The following is a 24,563-nucleotide window of genomic DNA, read 5'->3' as shown; positions in this document are numbered from 1 at the left end:
TCAATAACATCATTGCTGATTCTGTCAAAGTGTAAGTAGGCTGTTTAGGTTCTTATATTGCTAACGCCGCCGCCACGTAGCGCTCTCTGTATGAAAATCACTAGCTGTGCTGTGTGCAGTCTGTGGCTAGTTTTGCATTGTTGTCTGCCATTGTAGTGTTGGGCAGCGGCAGCTGGATGTGAACAGCACGTAGCGTTGCGCAGTTCGAGGTGAGCCGCCAGCAGTGGTGGATGTGGGAAGAGAGATGGCGGAGTTTTGAAATTTGTCATGAACTGCTATATATATTATGACTATTAAGGTAAATACATTGTTCGTTCTCTATTAAAATCTTTCATTTGCTAACTATGCCTATCTATGTAAGTAGGCTGTTTAGGTTCTTATATTGGTAACGCCGCCGCCACGTAGCGCTCTCTGTATGAAAATCACTGGCTGTGCTGTGTGCAGTCTGTGGCTAGTTTTGCATTATTGTCTGCCATTGTAGTGTTGGGCAGCGGCAGCTGGATGTGAACAGCACGTAGAGTTGCGCAGTTCGAGGTGAGCCGCCAGCAGTGGTGGATGTGGGGAGAGAGATGGCGGAGTTTTGAAATTTGTCATGAACTGCTATATATATATTATGACTATTAAGGTAAATACATTGTTCGTTCTCTATTAAAATCTTTCATTTGCTAACTATGCCTATCAGTAGTTAGTGCCTTCCGTAGTTTGAATCTTTTATTTAGCCCTGCAGTAGTGGCGCTCGCTGTATTGCAGTAGTTCGAGTAACGAAGATTTTTGTGAGGTAAGTGATTTGTGAAAGGTATAGGTTAATGTTAGTCAGGGCCATTGTTTTGTACGGATTATTGAAAGTCAGATTGCGTTGCGCTAAAAATATTGTGTGTCAGTTTAAGCACAGTCGTGTATAAATTGTTCTAAGGGGACGTTTCAAAAGGCACGGTCAAAATCGACTGACATGAACGCTGCTCGTATGCAATGTGTTCCCGCCGGTCCATTGTTTCACGTTATTCACGTAGGACATTGTGGATGGTTCTCTGAAGCCCTAGACAAGCCTGGTCTGGGGGTAGTATCTTGGATATTACGTCTGTAGCCTTGCCGACGACATTGGCATAAAGATTTTATTGTCAGTGTTGAGCACCAAAAGCAGTCGAAATTGATGGAAATTTCGGTGTTGGTACAAGCATTCCCACGATGAATTGCGACGGTGGATCCGTGTCACGCCGCAGTAACTCATTACACATCAACATCTATGGGAACATAATTAGATCAAATTCGCGACAAAACTGGAGTGTCAAACCACCTGGCACACTGCCGTCCTTACGTCATCTTCCGTTAGCGGTTCTAGCAACGCAGCTGCATCTCAACCATTCACCCTCATATGCATCACTCGCAATATATCTTCTTCGAGCCAATCGTCCTTTGGCGTTCCGGTGAAATGGAGGCGGTAATGCTCCAGAAATCCAGCAGAGGTCTCCTTTCGTGACTTCAAGGGCCGATCATCGGCACCGTGGAGCACTATGATCAACGATTGGCGATGCATAGAAATACGTTCTCCAACGGCATTGTGAAAACCTAGCACGGGTCGAAAGTTTTTCCAATCAGCGTCTCGTGATCGATAAAATGCACGCCTAAGTGCGATAGAGATCCACTTGACGATCGGGCGATGGAGTCCTCAAGGACAGATCATGTAGCACCATGTAATATTACTCAAGTCCATCTCTGACCCATCCCGCGCTTTATGTGCCATAATTTATGAGAATCCTTCGCATCGCCGGTTTTGCTGACAGTAACCATCATGAAAGAACCGTACGGTGCACCGGGAGACGGCGAGTGCATGTCTTCCACGTTTCTGCGATCCGCAGGGGATATTCTGGATATACCAATAAGGAGGAATTAAGTTTCTACGAACTATGGCAGAAATGCTGTCATGGGAGAGATAATGTGCATAAATATGCAAGGTGATACGAAAAAGGGGCCAACGTTCAGCAACCAGCACATGATCTCACAAATAACCAAAAACGTAAATCCGTTCCAGTCCGCTCGCATGTGACTAGTTAAAACGTGTAGCCCTCCCGCTGCCCATGGATCTTTCCTCGTGTGTCCATTAGTTTGATGATTCAGAAGATCGAGCGCAGTGCATAGCAGAAGTTAAAATTCTGGATTTGATCCTTCGGTGTGAGAACACGATGAAAATCCCCTCCTACTAAGATGTTATTGTATCTGCCATGGAACAGGGTGCGCAACCTCCTCCCGATAGATCTGTGCATGCCGCTGGTGACTATAATTCGGAGGGTGTGTAGACGTTGACGATACGAGTGCCGTTCATAGACAGTGCCAAAACCCGGGCTGAAGGGAGATAATCGAGGTCACACTCTGGAATCCATTTCCGGACCGAGATCGCCGTGTCACGTCCTACGACTGGCTAGCTAAATGTTGTAACGATGCACGTCTAGGAGGGCAGCGTAGCAGGTTCCTTGCTCCAGCATGGTACCCATGGTACGCTAGCCACTAAGGCACGTTGGGACAGCGGTTCACACAAATGCGTGCATTAGGCTGGCACAAGGCCCTCCTCGATCCAAATTCTCACTGCCTAGTAAGCAGGAAACTCTGGTTCGATTCCCAGCCTCGGTATAAATTTTCACTCGCACCATCAGTCAATATGCGCCAAATTTAAATCCACATTCATCAGTGGCGATAGTTCTTCCACAACAGCTTCATCGGGCATCTTGACGTACTTGGTGCTGCTTACAATGGGTTGTTACATCCCAACGCGGTATGTAACAGGTAAACGAACTTCATCCCTCAAAAAACGCTCTATTTAACAGGTCTTGGGTCTGGCATAGGCACTGTCAAACGTAAATTGGATCATTTTCCATCTGAAATTATTTGCCATGTCTATTTATTCTGACACTACGCCAGAGTATCAGAGGCGTTAACACCACTTCTTCCACGCACGCTGCCTGAGGGAGACTGTCCATTAGCCCACGAGCACTAACAATATGTTCGCACAAGGATAAAAAATTAGTCAAAGTATGCATCAGACGCTGAAATATTAGAGTGCCAGTTTGTTAACGTTTTTCAAATATGTTCCTAATGTAATGAATTAGACAAGATACGTGCAGGATGAAAAGGGCAATGGACTCTGAACAATGAAATGTGTGGAGCCCTCGTCAGGATTGCTAAAATGTTTTCGTTTAATTCCGGTTATACGATAAATCTCTCAAACTTTAAAGGCTCTTCCATGAAAAACCTGGGGATTACAATTACGACCAACTGAAATTAGAAGCATCACATGGAAAATGTGGAAAGGGTAAACTAAAGAACAGTTATTCGCAGAACACTTACAAGTTGCAAGAAATCTAATAAATATACTACCAACATTTCGCTTCTCTATTCTTTTATGGATTGTTGGACGGGGGCATCGAAAAGGGCAGTTCGTTTTCTATTAACGGGAAATAAAATAATGAGTGCCACGGATATGATGCACGAACTGGGTTGTCGGACACTGGAACAAAGGCATTGTTTTACGAAATTACACTCAGCTACTTTTCGCTCCGGATTCCAAAACCCTTTTTCGACTCCTACCGACATGGGAAGAAATTAGCATCGCGATACAATAAGACATATTACAGACCACAAGAAAAAATTTAGTTGTTCATTAGTCGCACATGTTATCTGAGAGTGGAATTATTAAAAATAGTTTGGAAATCGTTGCATGAATGGTAGAGTTATCATGTAGATGTGCATGTTGGCGAGACTGTTGTACCTAGAGAATAGTACGCCTAGGAACACACTATGTTTCTTGGTTGGTACTTCATTTTAGTGACTGGAGTTCACAGTCACATGAAGGAATGTGCGCGCTAGAGACTACCACAAGCACTTTCCACCATTTTCTGCAGTTTTTGTTGTTGTTAGAGGTGAGGTTGTACTTTCAGCATCTTTTGTAAATATTTGGCGTTCTATTCATGTACGTGCTAGATAATATGTAAAAGATATCTGGAATATAATTTTATGGTGAGTAAGATGCTATATCTTTTTAATACAATTTTTGGAACTATTCATAAAATTTGTGGATAGTTAAGCCATACTTCCTCACTCGGGCACCATTTTGTACCTGGAAACAAAATGTCTTTTACCATGGGACATGTGTTACTTGCGAACGAACGGAGCTTCTTTCATGTCTTTACAATTTTCGCTGTCTTTAAAATGGAAATTTGTATTAGTTTCCAACAGCTTCTGATTAATTTGATTTCACTTATTGATTACTAATATCTAGTAGACTAGTAATTTAAGAGATAGACTGTTTAATGTAGTACTCACAAGACATTCCCGATTACAACCTATTTAAATTGAAACATAATACTTGTTCGTAAGTATATGACCATGTAGTACCTTGGCACATGTTTCTACATGTGCGAAAACCTTAATTTTCTTTATTAATTTTCGTAATTTCGGTAAAAGACGGCTTTTCTCTATCACATAAAAAGTGAATTCCACCATTTGATAATGGAGTAAGCAAATATATAAAACTTCTATTAAAGGACTGGCTAGAGGCGAAACTCTCAGAAGTGTACCGAGGTACAACACCCTCTCCTAATTCCGACAGTTTAAGTGCAAATCTCTCATCTGTGGCCATAGCAGTTAGTAGATACCCACCTTTAGGTATGCCATATGCACACTCTAAAAAGAAAAAAAAAAGATAGAAAACGATGCACCGCGAAGCAACTATCCGAATGAGACGGAAATCAGCAGATGATGTGTACACGTAGGGAAAAAGAAATGTTCGCAGTTTCAGGCAAATCGGATGATTTATTCAAGAGCATGAATTGAGCAAGTCGATAAGGGTTAGTCCACTTCTGGTCCTTATGGAAGCAGTTATTCGGCTTAGCACTGATTAATAGAGCTGTTGGATTTCCTCGTGAGGCATATCATGCCAAGCATCTCCAACTGTCGCGTCAGGTAGTCAAAATCGCGAGCTGGTTGGACGGCCCTGCCCATAGTGCTCCAAACGTACTCAGTTGGGGAGAGATCCGGCGACCTTGCTCGCAAAGGTATGGTTTGGCAAGCACGAAAACAAGCTGTGGAAACACTCGTCGTGAGCGACAGGGCATTATCTTGCTGAAATGTAAACCCATGATGGCTTGCCATGAAGGGCAACAAAATGGTGCGTAGAATATCAGCGACGTACCGTGGTACTGTAAGGTGGCTGTCGATGACGACCAAAGGGGTACTATTATGAAATAAAATGGCACCCTAAGTCGTCACTCTTGGTTGTCGGGCCTTATGGCGAGCTACAGACGGGTTGGTATCCCACCGTTGTGCGAGGTGTTACCAGACAGTTGTTATCGGAGCTCAGTTCGAAGCGGGCCTCATTGCTGAAGATAATCAGACTCCGTCGATCAGATTAAAGGCCGAATGTGCCTTACAGCACTGCACATGTACTTGTTGGTGTACAGCGCTCAATGGTATTCGGCTCCTATTCAAATGTCGAGCGATTCGCCGATTTATCCAATCGACTTCTCTGAGCCCAACAGCACGTCCTTTCTTAACTGGTGACATCTGTGTATATTATTCACACGCCTGTCCGCAGGGCATAGTTGCCATCCAACTGAGTACACGGGATGACATTCGCAAAGACTTCTGCTCTGGTATCAACAAATCCCCTGTTTACCATTTTTGACAGTTGCACAGTGATGTTGCGCTGCAGCGTCACCCATTCGTCCACCGGCCGCCAAAGCCTACACATTTATATTTTCCTCGATAGCTGTATGAGTATCAATTTGTGATCAGTTTGTATAACTCCTTCGTGGTAAGTCGCTTTTTTGTCTGGGACGGTATATTAAAGCTATCTGGAACATACTATTAATTCTTCAAGCATAAAATTTCATAGTAAGTGAAACGCTGTCTTGAAAATGGAAATTTGTGTTAGTTTCCAGTAGCTTCTATTCCAAAATGTTTCTGGTAATATTTCTGGTTGATTTGATTTCATTTATTGATTAATAATGTACACTCGACAGCAAAAAAAGTGGGTCACCCTAAATTCAAAAGTGCAGGCTGCACCTGAATGTATGCAACCAACATAGCATATCGGTGTTGCACATAGTCGCAACCCTCCACAGTACAGTCGTTGTAAGATACACAATGGGTACCGCTAGAGACTACTAGAGAACACTAGTCTTTATGACAGTCCATCCAGATGTAAAGTAACACTACTATCTGTCTCTCAGAAGTCTATATCCGGCCAAATGCGTTATCTCACAGCACTGTGGAATGCCGAAGTTCTGGAGGAACTGTTGTTCACTTCCTGAGGTGCTGTAGCTATGTCACAGCTAGTAGCGTAACGGTAAGCGTCGCGCACTGTTGATAAGACGTGGCGTGTTGTATTAGATACACTACTACATTTTTTTTAAACGCCATTGTCATGTCTGCTGAAGTTAACAAAATAATGGAACTTTGAACATAATTCTCTTCACTTCTCAACCCAAAAGAGTCGCATGTGCAAAAAAGGATAAATTCTGCGTCATTTTGTTCCTTTCAGATTTAATAGACGGCCAGGCAGGAGATGCGTTCGAAGCTTTTGTATTATGTATGGGGAGAGGGCATCGTGCCAGAATAGTCAGAAAATTATTTTCTACGTTAGCTGTCGTTTGTTAGTGGCATTTTATTCTTCTTCAAACCTTGTTTAACAGCTTTAACTCAGAACAAGTTTTCTACATAGATGTAATCAATAAACCGCATGTGCATTGTCAGACTGTTATAGATAACATCAGAGAATTCGCTTATATCGTTTACGATTAATTTATCTCTCATGTTTAGTATTGTTTTAACAACACTAAAAGAAACCTTACGAAAACTGTGCACTGTATTGTAAGAAATGAATTAAAACTACCCATGATATCCTTACGACGAAAGTATGTCTGTTTTAACAAAACTGAGTATCTGTACACAAGCGCGCCTCTATCTGCACGAATTAGTAAAATACTACTCACTTAGATTTCTATTGGGTCTGTGTTTAATGGTATACTATGTCATACTAAATACGTATGCAAATGTGGCATTTCATAAATAAAGTTACGTATACCTAGAAACCCAAAATTTGCTTGTCAGCAGCGGAAAGAGGCGTTACCTGTTGTGCAGCATTTTAAGTTTTTCACCATTGCACTTTGAGTTGAAAGTATTTTCTTGCGATTTTCTGATCAATTATTTTCTTCATACTTATGACCCTGGCATGGGAGTCTTAAGTGAAGAACATTATTGAATTTCGTATCGTTGACGGTCGATTCGAATTTCTTCACAGACGCTTGTATTGTATAGCAGCTTAGCAGTCAGAAAGCCGAGATCTACGACCATTAACACAACTTACTGAGTCGAGCTGCCAAGAGGATTTGATGTGTAAAGGTTTTCTTCTGATTTTGTTACGGAATGTTTTCTGGGAATTCGCAGCTTCATGAAATAATACACAAAAAAAGCTCGCACGCGCGGCCCCTACCACGGTTAGAACTGACGATTTTCTTAACCGTTGCAACACGAGACACGGGCGGTACCACGGGGCTACGGACACACTGCTGCCACCGTGCCATTCTCGTCATGTTATTGGTCGCTCAGCCTCATAACGCATTGGGAAAGATATTTAAAGTTGCCACTTATGTGAAGAACAGCATTTCTTTAGCCAAAACATTGAAATTTCTGTCTCACTGTCTTAGTTTACATGAGGATTATGTACCACGAGTCATTCAAATGGAAAGGGAATATCAAGTGAATTTAGCGAATCAGTTCAGTACCATACGCTGAAGTGATTGCACTGTCACAGTGTTGCCAAATGTTTGTGACGATGTTGCCAATTCTCAGCTGTGCTAGGAACAGCTCTGTAGCGTTATAGGAGGAGAATCCTGTGCTCGTGTCATAGGAGGATACGGAGAGGAGTCGCGGTGTTTGGTTACTATGCAGCGTTTTCTCCTACCAGCTGTGCCAAACATTCAGGTGTGTAATCTTCCATCACGGTTACAGTTTCCCACAAAATATATACGAATAAAACACTTACCTTATTACTTTGTTACAAAAGATTATTTAAGTACAATAAAAAGTCTTTGGAAATCAACTTTGACAACCTGTCACGAAAATTAAGATAACAAACACTTTGCACCTCGAAATAGATTGCATCTATGTGCAGTCTTGTGATCATACAAGTAGAATTTCATGAACTGCACGAGAATGTAGAAAAATGGTGCAAATGGAAGCTGTAAGAAACACAGTTACCTAATTATTCTCTACCACGTAATAATCAATTCATTTGATCATTCAGAAGAGAAGAAACCAAAAATTATGCCCATTAAGACAGAAACTAAAGTGCAGATGCGGGCACTGTGCAGATCTGCGATTTTTCATCTTCAGATCTATACAAATAATGTATACTAACCAGCGTATTCATTGCTTTCGTAATTTTTCCCTCTTGTTTAGTCTTCTTATGATGAACTGGATCCACACCCATGAGTCTGATTTTTTCTTTGTATCCTTCCATCTGCTATCTTTGTGTGTTATTGTTCGGTGTTCAGAAAGCAAAATATTATGCCTGCTCCCTCGAGGTATTAAAATGAGGTCGCAAAAAGTCTAACTAATTATAATCAATATACACTGAGACGCCAATTTGTCTGTCGTCATGGTGTTAAGTGGACAGAAATAGTTGGGTGTTATTGTCGTTTTTTCTTATTGAGATTTTCATATTACCTTGACACAAGACGCCGAGATAAATGTGTATATTCTCCGTGACGAAACATCCCACATTCCATTCATCCAGATCCATTCGTTACGTGCATCGGCGGCAATGAGTGACAGGAAAGCTGTTGTGGGATGACGAATAACAATAACAATGGTAGTAATTACATATCAATAGTCAAGGATGTTTACTGCATTACAGACTATTAACAAAATAACCAAGAATGGCTGAGTGTTTATTTGGCGCACTCAATAGGTGTTCTTACTACATTCTTACTGAATACTGTTATAGTTGTTTGCAGAGAGAAAACAAAGAACCCTGTAGCCATACATATCGCTAGTACAACGAGATCAACTATCCTTGCTTTACATCACGAGACGAACATGGCGTCACTGACCTGATATTTGAAATAAATTTCTGTTTTCTCTCTCTGTCTGTCTCTCTCTTTATTTTTTTTTTAATTTTTTGAGGAAAGCATCGAGAAGCGCGATAATAAGCAAGTAGGCATATAACCTGTTTACAGTTATTTTCATCGGTATTCATAATGAAAAAGTACAACTTTTAAGTGTGTTATTGCGTAATTCCTGTTATTGACTGCCTATTCGTGGGCTTGCTCGCATTCAGTGGGGTGAAACCTATAACAGCAGCAACCAAAACACAAATATTTCTTGCACCATGCGCAACACGAAAACGAAATCTCGCTACACTGATGTGTTGTCCGATATACTGCACAGAAAACATATCTGATCATGTTGCTAAATACAGCTCTATGAATATCAATTTGGAAGCGTACCAAGTGTATAAAAGTATATCTTGAAATATGCAGAAAGACCCACAGAGGTATTCGACTGAAACATAGCCATGACCAAAATTGTAACTGGGGTCGACAGCATCGTCGTCCACCACCTTGACAACTCGAACGGTGACAGTGCTCTGCCGGTTAGTTACGTTAACTGGTATCAAAGCTACAGCATGAAAACACAAAAATGTTAATAACCCGAAGATCATTAGTTTTGGAACCAATAGAAAGTAAAGCAGTCAACAGTCACAAGAGTGGTTTGAAGACCACAGTGCTTTAATAGGCAAAGACTTGTTGGAGGTAGTATGCAGTTGCTTTCATCCGACCTCTGAGTTGACTTGCCTAGCCAGTTAATAGGGGAACCTACAGTTTTACGTGGCTTTCGGACCACAGTGCAACTCGGCATTTTTCACATCAACAAACACTTCCCCAGGGGAAATATGTGTAAAACGGCGCATAAAAAGTGGGACTGGTGAGGGATCGAACCTGAGACCTTCGTATCCATAGTCTTGCTCTTTATCACCTTGCCACCATGCAGCCAATACTGTGGTTTCTGCTTGCCATTAAAATTAAGGATCTTTCGTTTGTGCCTGTCTTGGCACTTGCGTGTCCCTTAGGAGACCTCACCTTTGGGATTACCCTCGTATACGTGTGTGTGAACGCCTTCCAATGCCCACTCAAGGAAGACAAGGATACCTAGTCTAGCTTCAATAATACAAATACGCCTCTATTTGTGGATGAACGCAGACTTAGGTTGATAATCATTTTGAATATTTATCAGTACTGTACCGATTGGTGTGAAACTCGTTTTCTACCAATGGTTCTCACAGCTACAGGAACACTACTTTAATACCTCTTACACAAAATACTTACGCAGTGCTATCAGACGAAAAGATCAACCTGAAACAAACTGTGGGAAGTTTGTTTTACAACCTTCGTACCTGGATAAAGAGCTTCTCCTATTTTAGATATCTGTGAACGTTGCTGCATAAGACGATTTAAGAAGAAACTAAATTCCTTCAGCTACGCCAATGTTTAAAGAAATCGTGTTAACGGCACTAAATTGTGGTTTTTAAATCGTTTACCAGCCGTACTCTGCCGCATTTCGCTGGTTCGAAGGCAAAAAGCTTACTGACAAATTTCACAGAAGGAAAAGGGGGACGAAATGTCTCCCACTCGAAGGTCATGTTGTTTTACTTAAATGATTACAAAATCGGGTAAAAAGAACAATGAGGTTGTCGGTATAAGCACATTACTGTTGTCAATATGATGTTGCACCGCCCAGGGCCTGTAATGATATAGGGCCCGTTTAGGTCAGGCATATTGTACACAGAAGTGGAAGAGAGAGCACCACTAAATTCTACAATCCGTATGCACTGCATACACACAGAAATTACTGTTACAGTGTACTTATGGAGCCCAATGAGTTAATTGCATATTTTCCGGTGGCAAACAGTCTTCGCTATATTAGGTTACTTAAACTGCCATCACTTTGAGCTAGCGACTAAGTGTAAGGACAGTGAGTCGGATGCGGGTTTTGCAACTGTGAAATACTTTCCTTACATTATGGAAGCGAATATTAAATTTGAACTAATATTGCGAAAATTTGGGACTAGGATAGCTTAGAATGAAAACCTTTCTGCTTATTGCAAAGGAAAACAATTTAATTTCTAAAACATTCTGTGTCATACACCACTTGAAACAGGTCACGTCGACCAAATCATATGGAAGAACCGACAGCGACGTGTATTGGAAGGCAGTAAGATCCCTTGGCTTTTGGTTTGGCAGTATTCGACAGCCATTTATAGGCGCAAGTAAATGAAGAAAGGCAGCGCGTTTTCGTTATCAAGTAACGTCTTCATCAATTACTTTAGTTTTAATGTGATCTACGAGTAATTGCTGATGTTTGATATTAACATGAAAAGGATTCCGTAGACAGGGAAAGAACTTGTTCTCGGGCAACTACTTTTATAATGACCAAAAGGACTTAAATGATCTTCAAGCACATGTGTTCCAGCAGCGGTATGAAGAAAATGATAGTAATAATCACGGTGATAATCGAATTATCCGGTAACTTCACACTTCACAGTGGATTTTCTGGAACTAAGAAATTTCCTGAAATAGTGAAAATTTCTAAATGGCTTCAAATCGAGGCTATGACGCCTAGAAGAGTCTTTACATCCTGCTGACTTGAGAATAGCATAATCTCCACGTCAGAAGCTTGCTTCTACATAACCATTTAATAGACTCGCATTTTTTTCCACCGTGACTAGTTTAATAACCTAAGCACATCATCCATTACAGCACACTCCTGGGGCTGGGAAATGTGGCCACAATGGTCTGGTGGAACGAACTATCACAAGTGCAATGCGTGGGTTCAGGCATTTACTTTTAAGAGTCACAGACAGATTTACTTTACCTCTGGTAACCTCAAGAGAAAGCTGTTATAATCCAGAATCCGCATTAAACATCACGTTCCTTCATTCCAAACTGGGCAGAGACGGTTTACGTTGGAAAATGACATAGGTGGAGGTCAGGGTAAACAGAAATACTGTCACCAGTAACCTTACTTACATTACAAGATTTTATTTTATTTGATGAACTGATAGCCGTCTAAAGGAACAGAGCTCGTATTTTACTTGTACTTGATTGAACTAGAGACGTTGAAAAATTTGGTGCTGGACTGTGATTCGAATTCGTATCGGAGTCTTTCGAGGATCTGAATCTCTCGGAACAGTATAGTTCAATCATTTCATTCCTTTTCCCAAGACTGTAGTCTTCTCTAGGTCTCCTCCAAAGGTAAATATGTGGGTCCGAATCCAGATCCAGTACAGAAATATTCATAATTTCATTTCAAGTCCTATCACGTGCACACCGGCCTGCTAGTGAAAATTGACGTGCATTTTTAATGTCTGTTCATGTTGCCAACAATTTCTGGACAAACACGCACACATCTTACTGTTGGTGAGTAAGCAATTGATACTTAAGCTACATTCGTGGACAATAAAGAAGAACGATAGGAGTACGGTTCGATTGTCGCTCAGGCACAAAAATTTGTGTCCTTATTTTAGATTAAACACCTAGTAGCTGTCAAGAAAAACCGATACGTAACATTTGATTTTACTTAGTTAACAATCCGATTACGTCTTGGGTTCGTATCTCCGTCGCAGAACTTCACATCATGCGCTTCATCTTTAAATTTATACTCTCTTCGTTACTTCTGAATTGAGGTATATCAGACATCGTGTCAACAGGGATGAAAGGGTCTTGATAGGAGTCCCGGTTTATTACAAAAACTGTCGTATTTTACTATCAAATTTAGATTTGGTTACTGATATAGGCGAAAATTTCGGTACTTCATGACTCTTCATGGATAGTCAGCAATATGATATGATTACATTAGATCAGATTAATACTTGTTCCATGGATCATGAATACGACATTTCGTAATGATGTGGAATGTGGAACGAGTCATTTTAATGAAAGATTTCTTTACATACCAGTATTCAATTTCTTTACAACAATTTTTTACCCCCCCGCTCTCTCTCTCTCTCTCTCTCTCTCTCTCTCTCAACCCCACACACACACACACACACACACACACACACACACACACACACACACATTCTCTTTTTATTTTTATTTGTTTGTTGTGCTCGATTATCGGCGAGGCACGAAAACGTCCATGAGTGAGTTTCTTAGTTTTGAGTACAGTTACGAAAGAAATATAAAAACAACTATGAGAGTTACTGATTTATGATGCTTAGTAGCAGTCAGTTCTGAGTATCATTAGCAACTAAGCTCCAGTCCCTAAACCTAGTTACAGAAATGCGAATCAGACGCATTACGTATTCCAGGCCGTAGTAGCCGCGTCTTTGAGGCGCCAGCTATGGTCACATCCCAGCCCGCTGTAGGATCACATCGGTTCCTCTTCTTCCTGCTGGTAATGTAACTGAGATTTGGCAACAACGCCCGATATGTTTGGCAACTCTATGATCGACGAGCTACTTCCTGGTGTGCACGGAATTAAGCCTCAAAGTTCATTTGATTTCTCGTGTCATTGCCATTGAATAACCTGAGTTGTTATCGCTTGAGGTGTAACACAAGATTGTAAATTTACGGTTTTCAGCCCAGCAATGTCATTGAACGTTTCATTCGCAACTAATCTCGTCCTGTAAAGAGAGGTTTACGAGTTCTAGCCACTATTGGCTTCGTAAGAGAAAGGCGCAAACCATATCTATCCTCTAGCTCTGTGTTGACGTGCTGAACCGTGGGAACGCGACTGTTATGGTTCGTGGTTCCTCGCTGAATGTAACGTTTTTATCCCTTCTGTGTAAGAGCTGCAAGCAGTCAGATCAAACATCGATAAGCAAATCGTAAGAAAATACTTTCAGCTCATAGTGCAATGGTGAAAAATTTACAATGCTGCACAACAGGTAACGCCTCTTTCCGCTGCTGACAAGCAAATTTTGGGTTTCTAGGAATACGTAACTTTATTTATGAAATGTCACGTTTGAATAACTGTTGAGTATGACACAGCATACCATTTAAACACAGACCCAATCGAAATCTAAGTGAGTAGTATTTTACTAATTCGTGCAGATAGAGGCGCGCTTGTGTACAGATACTCAGTTTTGTTAAAACAGACATACTTTCGTCGTAAGGCTATCGTGGGTAGTTTTAATTCATTTCTTACAATACAGTGCACAGTTTTCGTAAGGTTTCTTTTAGTGTTGAGAGATAAATTAATCGTCAACGATATAAGCGAATTCTCTGATGTTATCTATAACAATCTGACAATGCACATGCGGTTTATTGATTACATATATGTAGAAAACTTGTTCTGAGTTAAAGCTGTTAAACAAGGTTTGAAGAAGAATAAAATGCCACTACCAGACGACAGCTAATGTAGAAAATAATTTTCTGACTATTCTTGGCACGATGCGCTCTCCCCATACATAATACAAAAGCTTCGAGCACATCTGCTGCCTGGCCGTCTATTAAACCTGAAAAGAACAAAATGACGCAGAATTTATCCTTTTTTGCACATGCGACTCTTTTGGGTTGAGAAGTGATGAGAATTATGTTCAAACTTCCATTAAATTGATAACTTCAGCAGACAGCTGAATTACGTTTTAAAAAAATGTAGTAGCCACACGCGACGTCTTATCAACAGTGCGCGACGCTTACCGTTACGCTACTAGCTGTGACATAACCACAGCACCTCCTGAAGTGAACAACAGTTCCTCCAGAACTTCGGCATTCCACAGTGCTGTGAGATAACGCATTTGACCGGATATAGACTTCTGAGAGACAGATAGTTACAGCAGTTCTTTTTCACTGCACGATGGTTTCAACAAACAGATAACGCAATAGAGTAGCTCAAATGGTAAGGGACACTTCCTATTTAAATTTCTGCATCCTACACTCTTGGCAGTTCTGTGTAGGTTGAAGTTACGTTATTTTATTTCGGTGATTACAAAATAGAGTCGAATGTATGAACTGGGTAGCCAAGGCAGCTAGTTCATGGCGATTCGGTCAACCAAGTAAATGAATGTACTGAACTTCCTGCAAACCACTACAGGCAGCCTGTGTGTCAGAATTCTCATCGTGTGTGCCGCAACGGTGTTATGATAGAAAAATGAGTCGTAGAGAACAGGGTTTGGTGGTCTGTTGGTGTGATGATAGTTTGATATGATGATGGTCTCGGTTCGATTCCAACTTCTGCCGATGTTTTTTGATAGGGAGAAGCAGATTCTATTCTCTTCTGGCTACGCCAAGTGAAGGAGGTATAATGGCATTGTGGTCTGAAAATCACATTAAACATGATATTCCTTCTCTACCAAGTAGACGTTAGGTGGAACCACAATAAAGTAAGGAGTGGCGACATGTAGAAACTCTGTAACCTTTCTTATACTAGTTATTTATTTCTAGTGACGAAACAAACCCTGTGAATGGTCACATAACACTTATTCAGTCTTTTATTTGAGCTTCTGTATGTCGATAAAATTGTTTCTGAACTGGGAATGCAACTCAGACCGCCCTTAACGCGCAATTTGATCCCTTCGTGACAGTACAGTTCGACTACAACTTGTTTGTTCAAAACTGCAGATTCTTCAACATCTCCACATATTGCGCATGAATGGGTTGGAATCCTGGCCCAGCAATAAACTTTTCACTACGTATTATCAAGCTCCAGCATGAGAACGCCTATCTGCAGGTGGATAATAATTTTTATTTTTAATGCATTTTCATTCGTTGTCAACACTAACGATATCTGACGTTTTTGACTCCCAGTGAGACACAGAACTATTTGCGAGATCACTGTAAGTTCAAGGATGTTATTCCGAGCTGCTGGTGGAGAAAAATTCGTTAGCTGACGTCTCTTTCTGTGTAGTCAACAACGATATGTGTGGGGTTCGATTCCTAGTCAGCACTGAACTCTTTGTCATATTATTTCTAGTTCATACATGCTGACATGTCGCTACTGGTGTAACAAACCCATACTTAACGTTCCTTTTCTCTAGAATATGACAGCGATATGTGCCGGGTTGGAGTCCTGGGAAGGAAAAAATTAATGTTTCGTCTCGTCATTTTATTGAATACATCTAGCTACTGCCGAGAAAATCCGATATGTCAAAGTTGATTGTGCTTCGATAACAATCCGATTAAGTTCTGGGTTCAAATCCCTGTCCAACGCAAAGCTTTACCTCACTGCATTTCAAGTAAGTTACTTGTGAAGTAGCAGTATTTAACACCTATCGTAGTTCGTTAACAGGGACAAAAGATGCTGGGTAGGAACTTGCGTCCGTTAAAAATGTTTACGTTATATAATTTAAAGTTGATATTTGTTTACTGATACTGCCTAAAATCGAGGTATATCACTCTCTTTATGCCTAGTCAGGAATGACTGTTAATTTCCGTCAGTCACGAAATCTTAGTTTGCATGACCTGGGTTTGAATCCATATGCAGAACGAGTTGGTTCGGCGTGTCAGTTGAAGTTCATACATATTCTCAACTAGCTGCTCTTGAATGACGTAAAGTTTTAATGACATTTTGTGTTAATTAGCAAGTATGGTATGTTACTTTGAAGAGGAAATCATGAATACGACGAACTTATTACGTGCGTTACCTATCTGACGTAATAATGTGAGTGCTAACATTTCAGGTATGTCAGTTATTGCAACAAATGCAATTTTACAAGCCTTAAGGACAGTCTTATCTGTGATGAGGTGTTCCCTGATATTTTTAGTATCGTGATATTACTTTACATTCTGAGTTATTGCGATACAGAGCAGTGTTTTCTATTGGTGACTTGTTGGAACCATTTTCAATAGTGAAACGACTGTATCAAGGAGCGTTTAGAGGACCTGCTATACAGCTGCGTTATGTGAGTTGCATGGGAATCAGGCGAAATGCAATCCAGGTCATTCGGATACTTTTGAGCATGACTGTACTTCGTTAATAATCCGATTAGGTGCTGGGTTCGCATCCCTGTCACAAGCTTTATATGATGGAATTTCAATTTTAAACATGAGCATACCTTGTTTCTTGTGAATGACACCATATTAAACGTCGTTGGGGGTAGTTCCCAGGACGGTAACTGTTATGACTGGATTCCCAGTTCAGTACAAACATTTTCGTCATTTATTTTCAGGATCTGAATTGACAACTGATAGTGGAGCAAACGTCTATACTTCACGTCTCTTTATGCCTAGTGATCCGGTCTCAGCAAGGCACAAACGAAGCTTAGCTTAGTTACCAATGGCTACAGGTGCTGGGTTTGAATCCAGGTCCAGAACGACGACGTTGGTCATGTCATTTAAAGTTCAAATTTGTGTACGCGTAGCTGTTGATGTGTTACGAGAACAATGATATTACTGGTGATTCGCTGTTAATGTTGAGATTTCCTTAGAGTGCTTGTTGCCGTTAATCGCGTTTTTTTACTGGTTTTCCCCAATATCCAGTTTCCAGAGTCACTCGCCGCTGAGCGACCTTCAGCACGTGGATGAAAAACCTTTTAGAGAGCGAAAAACTTTTTTCCAATTGCCATACAGCTTTTTAACTCCATATATTGTCTCAAGTATTTAATATTGACTGAGGGTTACTGTACGATATATGTAAAATAATCTGTTTTCTCAGAACTTTTGGAATGTCACTTGTTGTAATTAAGGTTAGTTTATGGGTGTTATGGGGTGTCTCATCGCTAAGAATGTGTTTTCTAATATGTTTTGTATGACGATATTAGTTGACACTTACACTGACTGCCATAAAGACCTTTGGTCTCTTAGTAGTCTCTTGTGGTACCCATTGTGTGCAGTCAAACGACTGTACCCCACAGGGTTTTAGTGTTTAGAGGACCTGCAACACAGCTACGTTATGTTGGTTGTATTCGGCAGTGATCCACTTTTTTTGCTGTCAAGTGTACAGTAGACCAATAATGTAACAGACTAATTAATACAGTCCTGACAAGGTTTTCTCGATTGCGACGTTTTTAAATTTACACAGATTATATGTTCTTAGGTACATGACTTTTTTATTGTGGAATATGTCTTCACATTTGGAAAAACCTTAATTTTCCTCAATAATTTTTGTGAAATCGGTAAAAGACTGCAGCGCATAAAAATAAATGTCGTCTTTAAAAATGGAATATGGAAATATTCTAAACTAGTATTACAGGGCCGGCTTGAGGCTAAAGTCTGAAAAGTGAGCTAAGGTTCGACACTGTCCTTTATTTCCGACAGTATAAGTAGAAGTTAAGAAAGAAGACAACATGTCTCGTAGTTAGATATAGGATGGGCGGAAAGTCACCGTACCCCCTAGTGTAGAATACTGATTGACTTGTTTTAGCACGAGTACTTACTTATGTATGAACTGTGCAGTATATCAGTATGTTCCGCAAATGCTCTACACACATTTTCCATACGCCTCCGTGTCATTATCGACATGTTTTTGAGCACGTCCGGTGTTACAGTGTGAAATGAATGCTCAACAGCATTGTACAGTCGTTTGTGACCATAACGACGTGCACGTACATACGCCTTAATGACTCTCCATTCCGAGTTGCCAAGTGTGATGATTCAAATGGCTCTGAGCACTATGGGACTCAACTGCTGTGGTCATAAGTCCCCTAGAACTTAGAACTACTTAAACCTAACTAACCTAAGGACAGCACACAACACCCAGCCATCACGAGGCAGAGAAAATCCCTGACCCCGCCGGGAATCGAACCCAAGTGTGATGAGGTCAGGGCTTCTAGGTGGTCATTTCAAGGGAGCTGGTGTTGCTGATGAACCACGACCTATTCACTGTCGTGGCAAGCGTTCATTTAGGAACTAGCGCACTGAAAAAGCGTAGGTACTACGGTCGCAGGTTCGAATCCTGCGTCGGGCGTGGATGTGTGTGATGTCCTTAGGTTAATTAGGTTTAAGTAGTTCTAAGTTCTAGGGGACCACAGATGTTAAGTCCCATAGTGCTCAGAGCCATTTGAACCATTTGAAAAAGCGTAGGGAAGAGGCACTTCGTCCTGCCGCAATCATGTGCGTCCCGTGAGGACCCTTCGCAGAAGCTAAGGTATTAATCATTTTCGTAACATGTAAAATTACAGAAGAATGCTGAAGATTAGATGGGAGAAGAGACATTTGTAGCACACCTTGACTAGAAGAAGGGATCGGTCGGTAGGACATGTCGTGAGGCATCAGGGGATCACCAATTTAGTATTGGAGGGCAGCGTGGAGGGTAAAAATCATAGAGGGAGACCAAGAGATGAATACACCAAGCAGATTCAGAAGGATGTAGGTGGCAGTAGGTACTGGGCGATGAAACGTGCACGGAACAGAGTAGCAAGGAGAGCTGCATCAAACCAGTCTCTAGACTGAAGACCACAACAACAACATGCAAAATAATTCACGCGATTCCCAGTCCTTCCAGAAAAGTAGGGTCCAAACAATTGTTGTGGTGTCGTCGTTGTCGATTTCATTACGTGAGGTAGGTTCCTTTCTAACTCAACTCGACGATGTAATGAGGATTCCCTGGTGTCCAAACGACAGTAATTTTAGTACGTGAGGTGTAATAAATGGTATATTCATCTGGAAACAGAACCCACTCACTGTTAACTGCATTTGGAAATTCCGTTAACAAAGCATATCATGCTAAAACGCGCTCAACCCGGTCTGTATCTGGTAATATGTTTACGAATGTCGGTCGAAAAGGTCTGAGCCTAAGGTCTTATTTCATGTGATCTAGCATTGTAGTCCATGGTATACCGAGTTAGAACCACATTTACGTGTCGACTTCATAGGAGATTGTTCAGTCGGAGCAGAGACTCCGGCACATGTTTCTTTTCGTGCCCTCTTCCTTCCACCCCGCGGCCTGTCTTTAACATTCTCAGAAGTAAAAGTCTTGCCTCTCGCGGTGGATCCTGATTGAACCTTCCCTACAATGCTCCCATAATCTGTTTCATTCTCTGCCCTGTGTGCTTTTGTTCGTGCACACATACACTTGAAATTAAGCATTCTTCAATAGTGTAACTATGACAGCTACGTCTGACATGGCTACAAATTAAAACTCAACTGCGACTGCGACTGTGAAACTACGTAAAACCTGTAAACATGAATTCCACTAATTGGTGAGAAGTAAAGTAGCTACCAAACTGCAAAGTGATGTTTGATACTACACAGGTATACATGTGTACAGAGCTTCTCGCCCACTGTGCGCATCGCAATTAGTAGATACGTACATTTAGTTGTGCCATACAAGGTGTGTGAGATAAGTAATGAGACCAACTTTTTGTGTACCAAATTTTTTTTTACTTTTCCAACAACAGTATTGTCCTCATCAAAGTAGTTCCCTTCCAAAGCCATACACCGGCAGAGTTGTTCCCAATCTTGGTAGCAGCGCTAAAAGCCTTCAACTGATAGGGCCTTTACCTTGTCCGTCACATTCTCTTTATTGTTTATCAGACTCCGAATCTGACGTCCTTTTAATATATTTTTTTTCAGTTTCAAGAAAAGAAAAAAGTCAAAAGGACTCAGATCAGGGTGAATAGGGGGCTATTCATCAATTGGATTTGCAACTCCTTGTATTTTTCGTGTTCGCAGTTAAAATTGTTGGATGTAAGGTCCGCCAGTTACGCAAAACACCGTTTTTTCAAAGTTCCCAAACACGTTTCAGCACCTCTGTCCCATCATTAGTAGGTTTCTGTATTATTTAATCTGTAATGTGAACATTTTTACTAAATGATTACAAAATTATGGGAATGTTTAGTTCAAACCACAATTTGTTTCTTTTAGTTAATACCTTTACAGTTTGCATGGTTTTGCAGGAACATTCGCTTATTATTTCTTACAGGTAGTTTGTCATCTGCACCAAACGATGTTGATGAGAAATTTTGTTGGGAGTTAAACTATCATTTTATGCTGTAAACGTGATTTAGTTTGTCGCGGTATTTGGAGCGTATATTCATTTTTACTTACGTTTTTGCGCGGCAATACGTTTTCTCTAAGCATCCTGATGAGGTGTTGTGAAGCACGCGTAAATATAACACATATTTTCAGAAATATGGTCGTAGAAACACTTTACGCTTCACCAAAACACACTGCAATCGTGGTTGGTCCCACCTCAGTCAGTGTTCATTTGTTCGCCAGTGAGTTTGACGCCAAATTCGAATTTTGTTTAAATTTTATCTTTGTGTCCGTGTGTGTGTTCTGTGGGCCTCTTAGCTGTTTGTGTTGTCTTTCATGTGGTGCCGCGCGGCGTAGCCTTGCGGTCTGGGCACCTTGCCACGGTTCGCGCGGCGCCCTCCATCGGAGGTACGAGTCCTCCCTTGGGCGTGGGTGTATGTGTTGTCCTTAGATTCATTAGATTAAGTTAGTTTAAGTAGTGTGTAAGCGTAGGGACTGATGACCTCCGCAGTGTGGTCCCATAGGAACTTACCACAAATTTCCAAATTTTACGTAGTGTTCCTTTAGTGTGCGAAATGGTGATAGCGGAGTGTAATTTATTCCACACACGCACACGCACACGATAAATGAATTCAGTACTCTATGCAAAGGCTCACCATTTTGCACATAAAAAAACCACGTAAAAGGCAACACAAATATCTAAAAAGCGCACAGAACACACACACACACACACACACACACACACACACACACACACACACACACAGAGATAAAATTTAAGCAAAATTCAAATTTGGCGTCAAACTCACTGGCGAACAAATGAACACTGACTGGGCTGGGACACACAACAACCACAATTGCAGTGTGTTCTGGTGAAGTGTAAAGTGCTTTTACGACCTTATTTCTGAAAATATGTGTTATATTTACGCGTGCTTCACAACACCTCTTCAGGATTCTGAGGAAAAATGTCTTGGCACACGAAAACGTAAGTAAAAACGAATATATGCGCGAAATATCAAACTAAATTACGTTTAAAGCATAAAATGATAGTTTAATTCCCAACAAAATTTCTCATCAACATCGTTTAGTTGCAGATGACGAACTACCTGTAAGAAATAATAAGCAAGTGGTCCTGCAAAACCATGCAAACCCAATGTAAAGGTATTACTAAAAGAAACAAATTTTTGTTTGATCTAAATATTTCCGTAATTTTGCAATCAATTTGTAAAAATGTTCACATTATTGATTAAATAAAGCAGAAACCAACTGATGATAGCACAGAGGTGGTGAAACATGTTTGGGAACTTTGGAAAAACTGTGTTTTGCGTAACCTTACATCCAAGAATAGGGGGGCTGTGAAGTTAAAGGGATTCTTTTGAGGTAAAAAAATTCCGTGATGAAAGAGACCATGTGACATGTGACAACGTCATGAGCAGCATCCACTTGTCTGCAGTAATCCTTCTCATTCAATTCACACTTTCCTTGGCCTTCTCAAGGACATCTTTGTAAAACACGAGGTTTGACAGATTGTCCGGGAGGAACAGCCTTACAAGATGGCGCACACGTTCGATATTGCCGTCTGTTTCTGAAGTTGAGGGTCTTCCTAAGTGAGGCTGATCGTCAACGTGTTATCGGTCTTCCAAAAACGATTTTTGGTAGCGAAAAACTCATGCTGTTGATAAAGGCTGTTTCCCGTAGGCCTGTTTCAACTTTTCACGCGCCACACTCACAGATTCCCAAGCCTTAACATAACACTTTAAGGCACAACGTTGTTCTACGTTCTGCAGTTCCGTTTTCCTAACACTCAAGAGATGTACCGCTTCATTGATGGCTGTATGGAGCTGAAACTATGACTGAGCCCCTGGAAGGGATGAAGACACTGGTCTACATAATCAAAAGAACACAGCACTGCTAGATTGTTCGCATTGTTGTCAGTCTCATTACTATTCTCACACACACTTGTATGTGTTTGGTGATTACAGAATACTGTTCTCAATAGCGTTAATTTCTGTTTCGTAAAAAAAAAAAGGATGTTTCGATTCTTCCATTCCTTTTCGTTACACGGAACCCTCACCCCCCACCTCAACTCAGATGCTAGGTGTGATCTAATGGGTCGGTGCTAAAGACTGGGTACACACTTGTAGCAGGATAAACACCGACAGTAGTTCGCGAGAGTGCAGTGGGTAGTGTGCTGAGCGCACCCTTGGGTCGGGTAAACGGCGGCCAGCGGCGGGTTCCCTGTGAGCAGCTGCCGTGCCGAGCGCCGAGCGCGCCTGCCCGACCGCCGTGCCAGATTAACCAATGGCAGGCGCCAGTCGATAAGCGGCACGCCGCGGCCGAGCGCCAGCAATCGCCGATTCTCGTGCAGATATCGGCGGGTGGCCGCCGCCTCGCTACCCGCTGGGGCACCCGCCGGCAACGGCTGCTGGCGGCTACTGCCAGCACCAGTAGAGTCTCCAGGCGGTGGTGCTACTGCACTTGCCTGCCGAGCGTGCTGCCGTGGTCGCTAGACCGTCGGACGCTCATTCGGAACGACGCTGGTACAAATATGGGTCGCCCAACCTGATCTAAGTTTTTACCTTTACTTCCTTTTAAAGTACACTACTGGCCATTAAAATTGCTACACCATGAAGAATTGCAGAAGATAAACGGGTGTCTATTGGACAAATGTATTATACTAGAACTGACATGTGATTACACTTTCACGCAATTTGGGTGTATAGATCCTGAGAAATCAGTACCCAGAACAACCACCTCTGGCCGTAACAACGGCCTTGATACGCCTGGACATTGAGGCAGACAGAGCTTGGATGGCGTGTACAGGTACAGCTGCCCATGCAGCTTCAACACGATACCACAGTTCAAGAGTAGTGACTGGCGTATTGTGACGAGTCAGTTGCTCGGTCACCATTGACCAGACGTTTTCAGTTGGTGAGAGGTCTGGAGAATGAGCTGGGTAGGGCAGCAGTCGAACATTTTCTGTATCCACAAAGGCCCGTACAGGACCTGCAACATGCGGTCGTGCATTATCCTGCTGAAATGTAAGGTTTCGCAGGGATCGAATGGAGGATAGACCCACGGGTCTTCACACATCTGAAATGTAACGTCCACTGTTCAAAGTGCCGTCAATGCGAACAAGAGGTGACCGAGTCGTGTAGCCAATGCCACCCCACACCATCACGCCGGGTGATGACGAATACATGCTTCCAATGTGCGTTCACCGCGATATCGCCAAACACGGATGCGACCATCATGACGCTGTAAACAGAACCTGGATTCATCCGAAAAAAAATGACGTTTTGCAATTCGTGCGCCCATGTTCGTCGTTGAGTACACCATCGCAGGATCTCCTGACTGTGATGCAGCGTCAAGGGTGAGCGCAGCCATGGTCTCCGAGCTGATAGTCCATGGTGCTGCAAACGTCGTCGAACTGTTCGTGCAGATGGTTCTTGTCTTGCCAACGTCCCCATCTGTTGACTCACGGATGAGACGTGGCTGCACGATCCGTTACAGCCATGCGGATAAGATGCCTGTCATCTCGACTGCTACTGATGCGAGGCCGTTGGGATCCAGCACGGCGTTCCGTATTACCCTCCTGAACCCAGCGATTCCATATTCTGCTAACAGTCATCGGATCTCGACCAACGCAAGCAG

This window comes from Schistocerca cancellata, chromosome 6, assembly GCF_023864275.1.
Source record: "Schistocerca cancellata isolate TAMUIC-IGC-003103 chromosome 6, iqSchCanc2.1, whole genome shotgun sequence".
Lineage (NCBI taxonomy): Eukaryota > Metazoa > Arthropoda > Insecta > Orthoptera > Acrididae > Schistocerca > Schistocerca cancellata.
The sequence above is the reverse complement of the archived record's forward strand: the minus strand, read 5'-3'. Positions refer to the sequence as shown.